The 12,235-nt window shown below is 39.6% G+C and overlaps 1 protein-coding gene across 4 annotated transcripts in view; it reads left to right on the forward strand.

Annotated features, from left to right (window-relative positions):
• The first annotated feature begins 527 nt into the window (after window positions 1-527).
• SLC9B2 (solute carrier family 9 member B2) overlaps window positions 528-12,235 on the forward strand; it is a 54,455-nt gene continuing 42,747 nt past the window's right edge. For 3 of the 4 annotated variants that reach the window (XR_006710812.1, XM_045471464.1, XM_045471473.1), the window contains exon 1: window positions 528-640. The gene's annotated coding sequence lies outside the window, so the exon portion shown is untranslated. The remainder of the gene's footprint in view (window positions 641-12,235) is intronic. The other variant, XM_045471480.1, reaches the window with a different exon arrangement.

A 12,235-nucleotide genomic window follows, 5' to 3' on the forward strand; every position in this document is an offset into this window, starting at 1 on the left:
ATCGGAGAAGACACTTCGAAAAGCACGGCTGAAAGGTGGAGTTAAAACCCGAAGTGTATTAGTGGGTTTAGGGAACATTAAACCTCGTAATTGGCTGTCGGGCCTGCACTCCCGACTCCAGAAAAGCCAGCGCTGCGCGTCCTCTCCAGAGTTCTCGTCACCGCCGGGGTCCGCGCTCGCTGGGCGGCCTTTCCTGCGAGTTTCCCGGGGGAGACGCGCTCGTCCCGGCACCGGGAGCCGGCCGCCCAGCCAGAACGCAGGACTGAAACACGACGGTGAGGCGGGACATCTCGGCAAGCGGGCGGGTGGTCCGCCGGGCACCCCCGCCCGGGAAGGCCGCGCGCCGACAGACCTCGACCCGGCGGAGGGCACGTGGGGCGGCCGCCTGGGGCCGGGCCGCTCCCTCGCTCAGGGTATTACTCAGGCGCCGCCGGACCAGACGGCCCTCCCTCCACAGGGCCGCCCCGCGCGCGCAGAGAAGGCGGAGCCTCGGAAATCCGCGGCGCGCCCAGGGCCCAGATATAAGCGTATTTCACAGCCTCCGGCTCCGCCTGGGGCGATGCGCGCGCGTGGCTGGACCAGGCTCCCCCGGAAGATATTTTAGCCCGTCTCCCACTCTTCCTGCGCTGGAGACCGCCAGGTGAGTAGCCCTCAGAGGACACTGAGTGTCCAGAGCGTGTTTTTCTTGTTCGTGTTTTAGTTCTCGAACACCAGAGGCTGTGGCTACTGTGGGCTACGTTAGCACCACCAAGATGCTGAGAACCATCAGATCCCACTGGCTGGAGAACATAACCACATGCTGAAAGTGCACACTGCCTGTGGCTTTTTTTACTTACCAGGCAGCAGCTTGTTATCTCATCCTTGTTGTTGCATCCTTGGTATCTCACCGAAGACTTTGGTGATTTGTTGCCCTAAAAAATTGATAGCAGAAAGCCACCATTGACTTTAGCCTCCGTTCAAGAAATGGACAACACCAGTGGACAGAGAAGGCGGGTACCTTCCTTAGCCACATTCACCTCTGTTTTCACTGAAAGACAGAAACCCTATTCCCCTACTCTGTAATGGGGCCTCCACCTGACATTGTGGCTGCTACAAACTGCTGTCATGAAATTCTGGCTTACTGTTTCTAAGTTCAGAATGAAACATTTAACTTTAGCAAATATCTGTTTGTCTTCTCTGGGCCAAGCAGGCATGGGGACAGGAAATACAAATATGAACTAACTACAGTTTCTGCCATTCAATACCTCAAAATCCAATGGATCAGAATATACTTAACAAGTTACTAGGTAGAGTGATTCATGCTGTACTAATGACGTGAGCAAAGTGACTGATTCACAAATTTATATTTACTAGAATATTAAGATCTTTAGAATTATAACCCTATTGAGTAGATGTTTGCTTTTTTAAAATTTTAATGTTTATTTTTTTTTAATTTTTTTTAATGTTTTTATTTATTTTTGAGACAGAGAGAGACAGAGCATGAGCAGGGGAGGGGCAGAGAGAGACACACACAGAATCTGAAGCAGGATCCATCCAAGCTCTGAGCTGTCAGCACAGAGCCCGACGCGGGGCTCAAACTCATGGAGTGTGAGATCATGACCTGAGCGGAAGTCGGATGCTCAACCAACTGAGCCACCCAGACGCCCCATAATGTTTGTTTATTCTTGAGAGAGAGAGAGACAGAGTGTGAGGAGGGGAGGGGCAGAAAGAGAGGGAGACATAGAAGCTGAAGCAGGCTCCAAGCTCTGAGCTGTCAGCACAGAGCCCGACGCGGGGCTCGAACTCATGTACCGTGAGATCATGACCTGAACCGAAGTCAGATGCTTAACCTGACTGAGCCACCCAGATGCCCCTTGCCCTTTTTTTAAAGGATTTCTGAAAAAAATGGGAAGAACTCAGTGATACAGGTCTGTCTTGGAGTCTACTCCAAAAGTTGCTGTGCTGGATATAGAAGGTTGGCACTCATATGGATCCCTACCTGCTTCCAGCATGCCTTATTGTATAGGAGACACTGGAGAGCTAAAAACACTTCCTTAGACTCCAATCCAGCCAAAGTTCTAGATGTAACATTAGTGTCGGCAAGTAGATGAACTTGTCTGAGCTTTTGAAGGCAGAGGTGAGACAGAAGCCATCTCCTTGCTACTTTTTGCTGTTTTCTCTTGGCAAGGAAGGTCCAGGATTTGCCAGTCCTTGTCTCCAGAACTGTGGGTGTGAGGAGGGACTTACAACAGTGGTGACAGCCAGACTCAGCATCATCATATTGAATCACCAGCTCTGTGGCCATCAAGAAGCAATTGACGGAAGTGGTGAACATAGTCTGTGTTCCCTGCCCAGGCAGCTTCCAGATCCCAGCTTCTTGGACTCATAGCTACAATGGTGTCCTTGAACTCTGTAGTCCTTGTGGGGCCTTCTGATTGTAGCAAAAATAGTACATTCCTCAACAGTTCATCTACTACTGTTCTAGAAGTCATTCCCGGAGGCCCAGTCTAGAACCTACTCTTCTAACCCTTTCAACAATCTCTAGCCTTTAAACAATTCACTTAATTCCCTGTGTAAAACCTCTTCCTGCTTAAAATACCTGAAGTGGTTTCAGTGTTCTGCACTGACTGATGAATATGTTTGCTATGTGGCCTCTATGAGTCACATAAACCTAATCCCTTCCATTTCTTTTTTTTTTTTTTTTTTTTGAGAGAGAGAGTGAGAGAAAGCACGTGCATGAGCAGGGGAGAGGGGCAGAGGGAGAGAGAATCTTGATCCCACAACCCTGGGATCATGACCTGAGCCAAAATCAAGAGTTGAACACTCAATGGACTGAGCCACCCAGGGTCCCCTAATCTCTTCCATTTCTTTAGAAGGGAAATGAAACCAAGAGATTAGATTCAGGGGCTTGCAATGATGTGAATGCTTTCATTTGGGCTCTGCCCTCAGCAGTTGCCATAACTAGCTGTTATAACAGGTAAACTCCAAAATCTCAGTACCTTAACATAGTAGAGGCTTATTTCTACTCAGGTAAAGTCCAATCAGGTGTTCAGTGGGTGTCATTCTACTCAGTGAGGAACCCGAAGTCTTTATATTATGGCTTTGTCATCCCCTAAAACCTTAAAAGTTCTTAGTTTTCAGACATTAGACAGGGTATGTTGTAGAGGGAGGTATGTTGTAGATTGCATGAAAGTTTCTTATAGGTAAAAAATGGAAGTGGCAGACATTACTTATGCCCACATCCCATTGGCCACACCTCAGTGACTTGCCACACTAACATGTAAGGGAGACTGGGAAATGTCTACTATCTGTGTGCCCAGACCGCACAGGAAACTGGTTTGATGAACATGTATCAGTCTCCTTCCGTCCCTCAAGAACAGACTGCATCTCAGTAATCTTTGTATCTCTTGTGCTTTACACACCGCAGAAAATCAGTAAAAGTCTGATGAACTTCACCAACTGTAAAGGGATAGAGTTGTTATCTCATGTGCCTAATATCGAAACTTATCACCCTTTACTATGGTTGTTTAAGGAATGAGCTATCATTCTCTGACTACGTTATAGCCTTTGAGTGTGGGAACTATGTCAGACTGTTCACTTTTTTGTGTGCTTTTTTAATTGAAGTATAGTTTACACACAATGTTGTGTTAGTCTCAGGCGTACAACATGGTGATTCAACAAGTCTCTATGTCATGCTATGCTCACAAGTGTGGCTATATCTGTCACTGTACAACATTATTATAATCCCATTGACTGTATTCTCTATGCTGTATCTTTCATCCCTCAGACTGTTCATTCTTGAATCCCTGGAACAAGAGCTAAAATCTGGCAAGAGTTTAATAAATGTTTGTTAAATAAATGAATGAATGAGTCCACAGAGAGAAAAAAGAGGTACAGAGTTAGTCTACATGAAGTTAAAAAATACTAATTGAGAAAGTGACATTTGAGTTAGATCTTGAATGACTAGTAGAATTTTACCAGATAGAAAAAGCAAAAAATGAAACCTCAGGCGGTAATAGTAGTGCTGTTTTGTTGTGGTCATAATTGCTTCATGAATAGACATTTAGAAAACCATCAAATGTTTATAAGCCCAACTTGTTATTATTCACTATTCAAATATTACAACCAAACTTCAGGGATAGGGAAGGAAAAATATATAACCTTACAATCTCTGTAATCTCTATTGACTAAAAGAATGGCACTAAAAACCTTGGCACTGATTTTTTTTAGCTACTTAAATATTCTTTTCTGAATATTTTTTTTTTTAATTTTTTTTTCAACGTTTATTTATTTTTGGGACAGAGAGAGACAGAGCATGAACGGGGGAGGGGCAGAGAGAGAGGGAGACACAGAATCGGAAACAGGCTCCAGGCTCTGAGCCATCAGCCCAGAGCCTGACGCGGGGCTCGAACTCACGGGCCGCGAGATCGTGACCTGGCTGAAGTCGGACGCTTAACCGACTGCGCCACCCAGGCGCCCCATTTTCTGAATATTTTTGATAAATAGCAACACAGAGGCAGTATTCTGATTGTTCATCCTCCATGAAGATTTTGCACCATGTCAAGAAGCTAGGGAAACACATATGAGCCAAAGGTTCCCATTACTGCTCATCAGAGCTTCTCTGAGCTGGCTCTGCATCAAAATCACCTGTTGTATTGGTTAGGCTGCTTTTGGCTGCAGGTAATAGGAAATTCAGCTAAAATTGTCTTCAAAAATACAAATTTACTGTTCTTACACAAGGTGTGTGGAGGTAATTGGATCCAGGGTTTGTTCCGTAGCCCAATGATATCAAGATTTAGTTTGCTTTCCATGAGCTAATTTTGTCTTTTTCTTCATGGTAAATGATGGCTGCTAGAGTTCCAAGAAACACAGTCGTCATCCTTGGCCCCATCCCCTCCCCCCACAAACACACACAGATACACAGTTTAAAGACAAAAAGAAGAGAGGAAAAAATAAATAGTAACTAAATAAATAGATAGATGCAATTTTAAAAATTAAAATTTTGGATAACCTGGGTGGCTCAGTCGGTTGGGCATCCAACTTCGGCTCAGGTCATGATCTCATGGTTCGTGAGTTCGAGCCCCACATCGGGCTCTGTGCTGACAGCTCAGAGCCTGGAGCCTCCTTCAGATTCTGTGTCTCCCTCTCTGTCTGCCCATCTGCTACTCGGCTGTGTCTCCCTCTCTCAAAAAAAAAATAAAAACATTAAAAAAATTTAAAAAAAGAATAAAGGTACTGCAAAATTGTTAAAAAAAATTAAAATTTTTAAATTAAATCAATGTTTTTTAAAAGGAGAGGGTTCTTGCCTCTTTTTGGGGGGTGAGGGGGGAGGAATATCATATCCAGTGGTCCCCAACAGCCTTGCCCACAGATTTCATTGGTGAGAAGTGAATCATGCCCAGCCCTAAACCAACAGCTGGCATGAAGGAATGGTGTTACAGAGATTGATTTAGACCAATAATGATTTATCCCTAAGGGTGGGGAAGGTACACACTGACATACCTGAGTAATGGCTCTTAGGTAATAGGTTGGGTTGCCCCACTTGAGGAGATCGAATCTTTGGAATCAGATTCTAGTAGGCCTAGAGGTAATATTTTAAATTTTAATTAAATGCATTTGTCCTTGGGAGAGAGATTAGAAAGGAGAGAAGCAAGTATTGGGTCCCTTCTTACCTAGGAGTAATTTCCTTATATTCCCATATAAACACTATCTCATTACATAGTGTTTTACTTCACGATGATTCAACCAAATCACTGTATCAGTTAGCCAAATAGAACAGTACTTGTTTTCCTTTGGTTGCTTGGTCTCATATGGTCAGCACACCTAACACTTTCAGATAAGGTTATTTTGTTCAGGGAAACATTCTTAGTCATTTCAGTTAACTAATTCAAGGAAATTTTAAGTCCCACCCTTCACTTGACCTGAATTCCTCACTGCTGGGTGGGTCTCCTTTTGGGGAATGAGCATTAGATCAGCAGTTGATTAGCAGAATCCAGAAACTGAAAGGTTTCTATATGTTCTACATAGACATATCAGACTGAGCTTCCACTTCCAACACATGAATGGTTGAACACCAAAGGTAGGAGTTTTTGTTATAATCATTATAGAGTACTTAATGGATAGTCATTGAGATGTTCTTTCAAATGTATAAATAACACATACAGTACTCCAGCCATATATGTAAATTCTCATTAAGATTACCCCATTAAGTGTTGGTCTGTCCCTACCTCAGACAGAAATAAGAATAACCAGCCTTTATCTATGTAATGATCCTTTAGCAGTAATTTAACTGATAGCAGTAAGCATATTTTACTTGACCAAGGGTCTATGGACATTCACAAATTGAGAGTTCTTTTATTTCCTCTGGAATATTACAGAAAGCACTTTTAAACATTTAGATTAATAAGATAACCTGAAAAAGAGAAGGCTGATTTAACAGCCTTCTGTATATGGGAGCATATTTGCAAAAGTGATTTTCAAAATGTCTTTCACTTGCCAGGAAAAGTAGGGGTTAGTGGACACGGCTCCTGCAGTCCCCTTTATTTGTCCCATTTGTTGGATTTCAGGGTAGGGTTTTATTTGATGAAAGATTCTTTTTTGACCTAAAAAATATTTGAAAACTGCTGTAGAAGATGCTAGGCAGTTCCCCATCGTCTCTGAAAACCCCCAAACCAAAAAAATTAACTTAAATTGTAGCAATGGGATTAAGTTATCTAAAGGGAAATTACCAGATTTTATCTCTGAAAAATATTATTACTGAGGAAAGCTGTATCATTTTCTTTTCTCTAAAGCTTTAAGAATTACATAACGTTGTTTAAATGTATTTTGAATTGCATAAGAAAATCTTATTGTAAAAATCCTCACAATGCAAAAATACAGAGAATAAAAATGATATTCCAACCACCCTGATTCCATTTCCCTCCCCAAAGGCAACTACAATTTACAGACTTTTTTTTCCTATTTATTTACCTGCAAATGCTCATACATAATGTTCATATTCTTTATCCGTGATTCTTCATCTGCAATTTTCTCTCAAATTTGGAGGAAAGACTTAGGAGACTGTTCTTTTCAAGTCCACAGCTCTATGATTTTGGTGGCATATGTTCCTAGTATTGCAACATAAAGCTCAAATTAAGCCAAAATGGTTTCTAAGCATGTGGATCAGTCCTGCAGGAAATTCTGTATACTGGGAATGCTAAAGAGAGGCATGAGTGACCAACAACTTTTGAATATGTTTTTAGAACTTGATCTACTAACCTTCTAGCAAGTGGGTAATCACAACAGTCGTAACAGCCACATCCTTTGGCTTAGGTCAAACCACATTCTTCTGTTGAAATCTATATTTGAGTCACAGAACTTTGATTAAATTAACATGATTGAATTATGAAATCTGTAAAATTCCACCATTTGATGTGAGATAAATTTGCTTAATGTAGTTTATTGTTGTGTATCAATCAGAATAATACAACGTCTTGATTGAGAAGCAGAAAAAAAACTGTTGCTTCTGTATATAGGCACTTTTAGTATTTATCTAAAATGTGCTTTGCCTTCCTATTTCTTAGTGTCATATTTTTATATACAAAAATCTCTCAAAGCATCTTAGTCTAACTGGATTTTTTATCAGATAAGATCGAGAGTGTTCAGGGTGGTACGACAGTAGACTAACTGGATTTTTTAAAAAGAGAGCTCCTTAATCCCTAGAATCTTAGGGCATATTTAAATGGCAAGTTGTTGCTTAGCCAATTAACTAATAATTTCAAAATATATAAGCAATATTTGTCATGAGAACAGAATAAAGTTCTTGTTTCATTTATTTTGTCACCAATGTTGTGCAACCTAAATGGACTAATAAAATATTTTGTTTATAATAAACTCTATCACAGTCATAACAATGAGAAAGAATAAAGCTGAAGGTGATACAAGATAGAAAATAAAAATATTTTCCAAACTTATTATGGAATGTGTTTTCAAACTTATAGTTAATTATGACTATATGTGAGTGGGATTTTAAATAAAATATTACAGCAAAAATATATAAAAATATAATGCAGTGATTTAGTAGAAATAACCTGAAATCAAAGATATAGATTAAAGAATTCTCTCATTTCACAAATATTTATACAGTTTTACTATGAGGCTTGCCTGATATTGGCTATGTTAGTTGAAAACAGTCATTTAGCTTCTCTAGGCTTTAGTTTTCTTATGTGAATATTAAAGAAATTGGACCAAGTAATTTCTAAAACCTTTCCAACTTTTATTATTCCATTAAACTATAATTCTTAATTACTAGGAAATCAACTAGTTTCTCCATATTTCCCCACTTTTTAATTTCTCCATTCCAGACACCCAGTATCTCAGCTTAACAGCCTTCATGAAGTTTTACTGGGACAAAATATTTTAAAAGACTTTTATGAACACAGTAAAATATTATTCGTCTCACTTAAATAGCATTTATTACTTAAATAGCATTATTAAGTAGCATCTTGGCGGCTCAGTCAGTTAAGCATCCTAGTCCTGATTTTGGCTCATGTCATGATCTCATGATGGGCATGAAGCCTGCTTGGGATTCTGTCTTTTCCAATAGATAGATAGATAGATAGATAGATAGATAGATAGATAGATAGATAGATAGCATTGTTGAAAACAAAGCATTTCACTTAACTTTCTGGATAACTGACATCTATTTTATTGAATGCCACATTTTCTTTAACATTCTTTTTACATTGCTAAACCATGCTATGTACTTTAATGCCTCTTAAAACCAAAAGTATTAGCACATCAGTTTTTTTTTTTCTTTTCATTTTCTTGAAGATGTAAAATCACCTTCCAAACATTTGTTATTATACAAGAGATCCTTCAGGGCCAATTCAGGTATGAAGGTTCTTACTGAGGATTCATTTGGTGGCAAATGACAGAAACTCAACTCTAACTAGTAAGGACTTTATTAGCTTACTTATAACTGACAAGGAGCTGCTTCCTGTTAAATCAACAATGTGGTTATTAATTTGGGACTTTTCTTTTTTCTCCTTCCATATTAAGGATCTGCTTTGCTCTGTGGTCACTTCATTCTTTGGAAGGCTTTTCTGTATGTCACAAGGGTTGTCAATAGTGAGTCTGGGCTTAGCAACCCCAACAGAAAGAAAGCTCTTTCTCAATGGTTCCAGTGAACACCTTAAAGTTGACTTTCACTGGCCAGGTATGGATCACATGCTCATGCCTAAAACAATCAGTATGACTGGGGAAGAAGTTCTCTCATTGGCCAGGCTTGTCCTCATCTCCAGAGCATTGGTAGAGCATGGAGATAAGGAACGTGAGGAGGACATGAGTCTCATATGAACCACATGGATGGAGAATAGAGGAGATGTGGATTCCACAAAAGAAAATTAGTATGCTGTTATCAAAAAGCTTGTTGGGGGGGAGATGTTTGGGAGGCCAAAACTACAAATATGGAAAAGATAGATATCCCCACATTTTATAGCCTTAAATTCCTATCTTTCCATCTCCTTCCTGTCAGCTGTCACATATGGTGCTTTCAGTTTGCCTCTATCACAATTTCTTCCTACATGTAACTTTTAACATCTTTTCTTCCGAGGGTTTGGAAACCAGATGAGGAGAGTCATTTGAAATGTTTTTATTTTTGGTTTTTTTATTTAATTTATTTTTTTAAATTTACATTCAAGTTAGCATATAGTACAACAATGATTTCAGGAGTAGATTCCTTAATGCCCCTTACCCATTTAGCCCATCCCCCCTCCCACAATCCCCTCCAGTAACCCTCTGTTTGTTCTCCATATTTAACAGTCTCTTATGTTTTGTCCCCCTCCCTGTTTTTATATTATTTTTGCTTCCCTTCCCTTATGTTCATCTGTTTTGTATCTTAAAGTCCTCATATGAGTGAAGTCATATGATATTTATCTTTCTCTGACTAATTTCACTTAACATAATACCCTTTAGTTCCATCCATGTAGTTGCAAATGGCAAAATTTCATTCTTTTTGATTGCTAAGTAATACTCCAGTGTGTGTGTGTGTGTGTGTGTTTGTGTGTGACTTGATATATATCAAGTCATTTGAAATGTTTTAAAAGTTAGTGGGCTCTGAGTGAGGACTTGAGAGCTTCTCTATAAGAAGTATAAACTTCCCACTTTTTAATGGACTTCATGATATATCTTATCCCCTTTAAAAGGTAATTTTTGTGTATGTTCTGATTTCTTTGCTGAAACCAACTTATTGGTAGGGGATATACTATTGTAATTTCAAGACTCAATGACTATGAACAGTAAGTGCCATGTACATGGTTGCTATTAGAAATAGTCATTTATACTTGTTGGTTATTTAAAAATATTCTTCATAAATGTCAGAATTGGCTGATTTTAGAAATTTGATAAAGGAGATGATTCTAGTAACACTGCTCAAGAGTTCCTATATGATTCTACTAATGAGCAAGTGAAGAACTGACAATGGTGAGTGTTCCATCCACCTTATCAAGAAGTTGGCCTTGAAAGAAAGAGGTAAAGGGCATTATCAAAGAAAATCAGTGGGATTAAGTAGTAAATTCTTCAACATGGGGCTGGGGGGACCTTGTCTTGTTTAATAAGGAAGGCAAAAAGAATCTTAGAGATTTATGTTAAGTAGGGAGAAGGAACAGGAGTGGCTCATAACCAACACTATTGAATGTTTACCAGGTGCATGGTTGGAACCACTCTTAGCTCCGTTTTATAAATAAGGAATTAGTTACAAAGAGGCTAAGAAATTTGGTATATAATAGAACTAGACTACAGACCCAGCTTTGTCTAACTCCAGACCCAGCAGATCATCATTTACTATATGAGGGGGTTATTCTCTACATAGGGTAAAGGGCAAGTGCCATGGTTTGGGAAATGATATCCTAGCTCTCCCACTTCATTTGCCATTGCTTTCAGCCTTACACCTCATGCTCCAACAAAGTTTCCCCTGACATCCCACTGGATTCCATGCCTCCATACCTTCAAGACAAGGGTTCTCTGAGCCCAACATTTTTCCTATCAAATGCCATTCTTTCTCATTATGAGTCTAAATTTTGGAATAAATTTATAAACTTAAAAAATTATATCTACATATATACACACATATATATTATTATATGTACATGAACTTATTATATGTAATATAAAATCCAAACTGAAGGTTTTTTGAGATACCACCCTGGCCAACATTGTATTTTGTAAGGAAGAAAAATGGTGATGATGGTGATGGTGAGGGTGGTAGTGGTAGAAAGGATATAATTTTCTTGGGAATATTAAATGCAAACATCTTGACACTTTTTTTTAACATTTATTCATTTTTGAAAGTCAGAGAGAGACAGAACACGAATGGGGGAGAGGCAGAGAGAGAGGGAGACACAGAATCGGAAGCAGGCTTCAGGCTCTGAGCCATCAGCACAGAGCCCGATGTGGGGCTTGAACCCATGAACCGCAAGATCATGACCTGAGCCGAAGTTGGATGCTCAACCAACTGAGCCACCCAGGTGCCCCTCTTGGCACTTTTTTAAACAGAAAATTATTCCTTGAGGCAGGGGTTTTGTCTAATTAATCCTTATCTTTATAGCCTAGCATAGTGTATGGCACATATTAGACACTCAAATGTATTGATTTAGATTTTCCCTTCTCTCACATAATTTTCCCTTTGCTTATACCAGGGTTTGTAGTTCGTGCTTCTATTATATATCATTATACTTGTTGCATTAGAAGTAAGTTTGATTACTAGTAAAAATAACACTTGACTAACAGTAGCTTCAACAATTAACTTGAAGCTTGGCATCCAAGACTGATGGAGCAATTAAAGGGTATCGTCAAGGAACCAGCTCCTCCTATCTTAATTTTCTACTCTCCTTAGTATAGGGCTTTTTCTTCTCATGGTTGAGAGATGGTCACTGGCCCTCCAGGTAGTGTATCTACATTCTAGGAAGAAGAAGGAGAAATGTTAGAGGACAAAGAATAAAAGTATGATCTTCAAAAAGCCTTGCCTTATAGTCTGGGAATGAAAGTTCTCCCTAGGGACTCTCACTTATATCTCATTACACAGAACTGTGACACATGGCTATCTATAGCTACAGAAGTGGCCAGGAATTGGAGTATTTGGTTGTTCAGCCTATATAGCATGAGAAGCCAAGAGAGAGGAGATTGAAGTAGTTTACAGAGTCAAGCTATAGGTCTGTCCTACAGGTTTTTTAGTTACTTCATGTAAGTTTATTTTTCCTGGTATATCGTCAGCCTATAG

Source organism: Leopardus geoffroyi, chromosome B1, assembly GCF_018350155.1.
Source record: "Leopardus geoffroyi isolate Oge1 chromosome B1, O.geoffroyi_Oge1_pat1.0, whole genome shotgun sequence".
Classification (NCBI taxonomy): Eukaryota; Metazoa; Chordata; class Mammalia; order Carnivora; family Felidae; genus Leopardus; species Leopardus geoffroyi.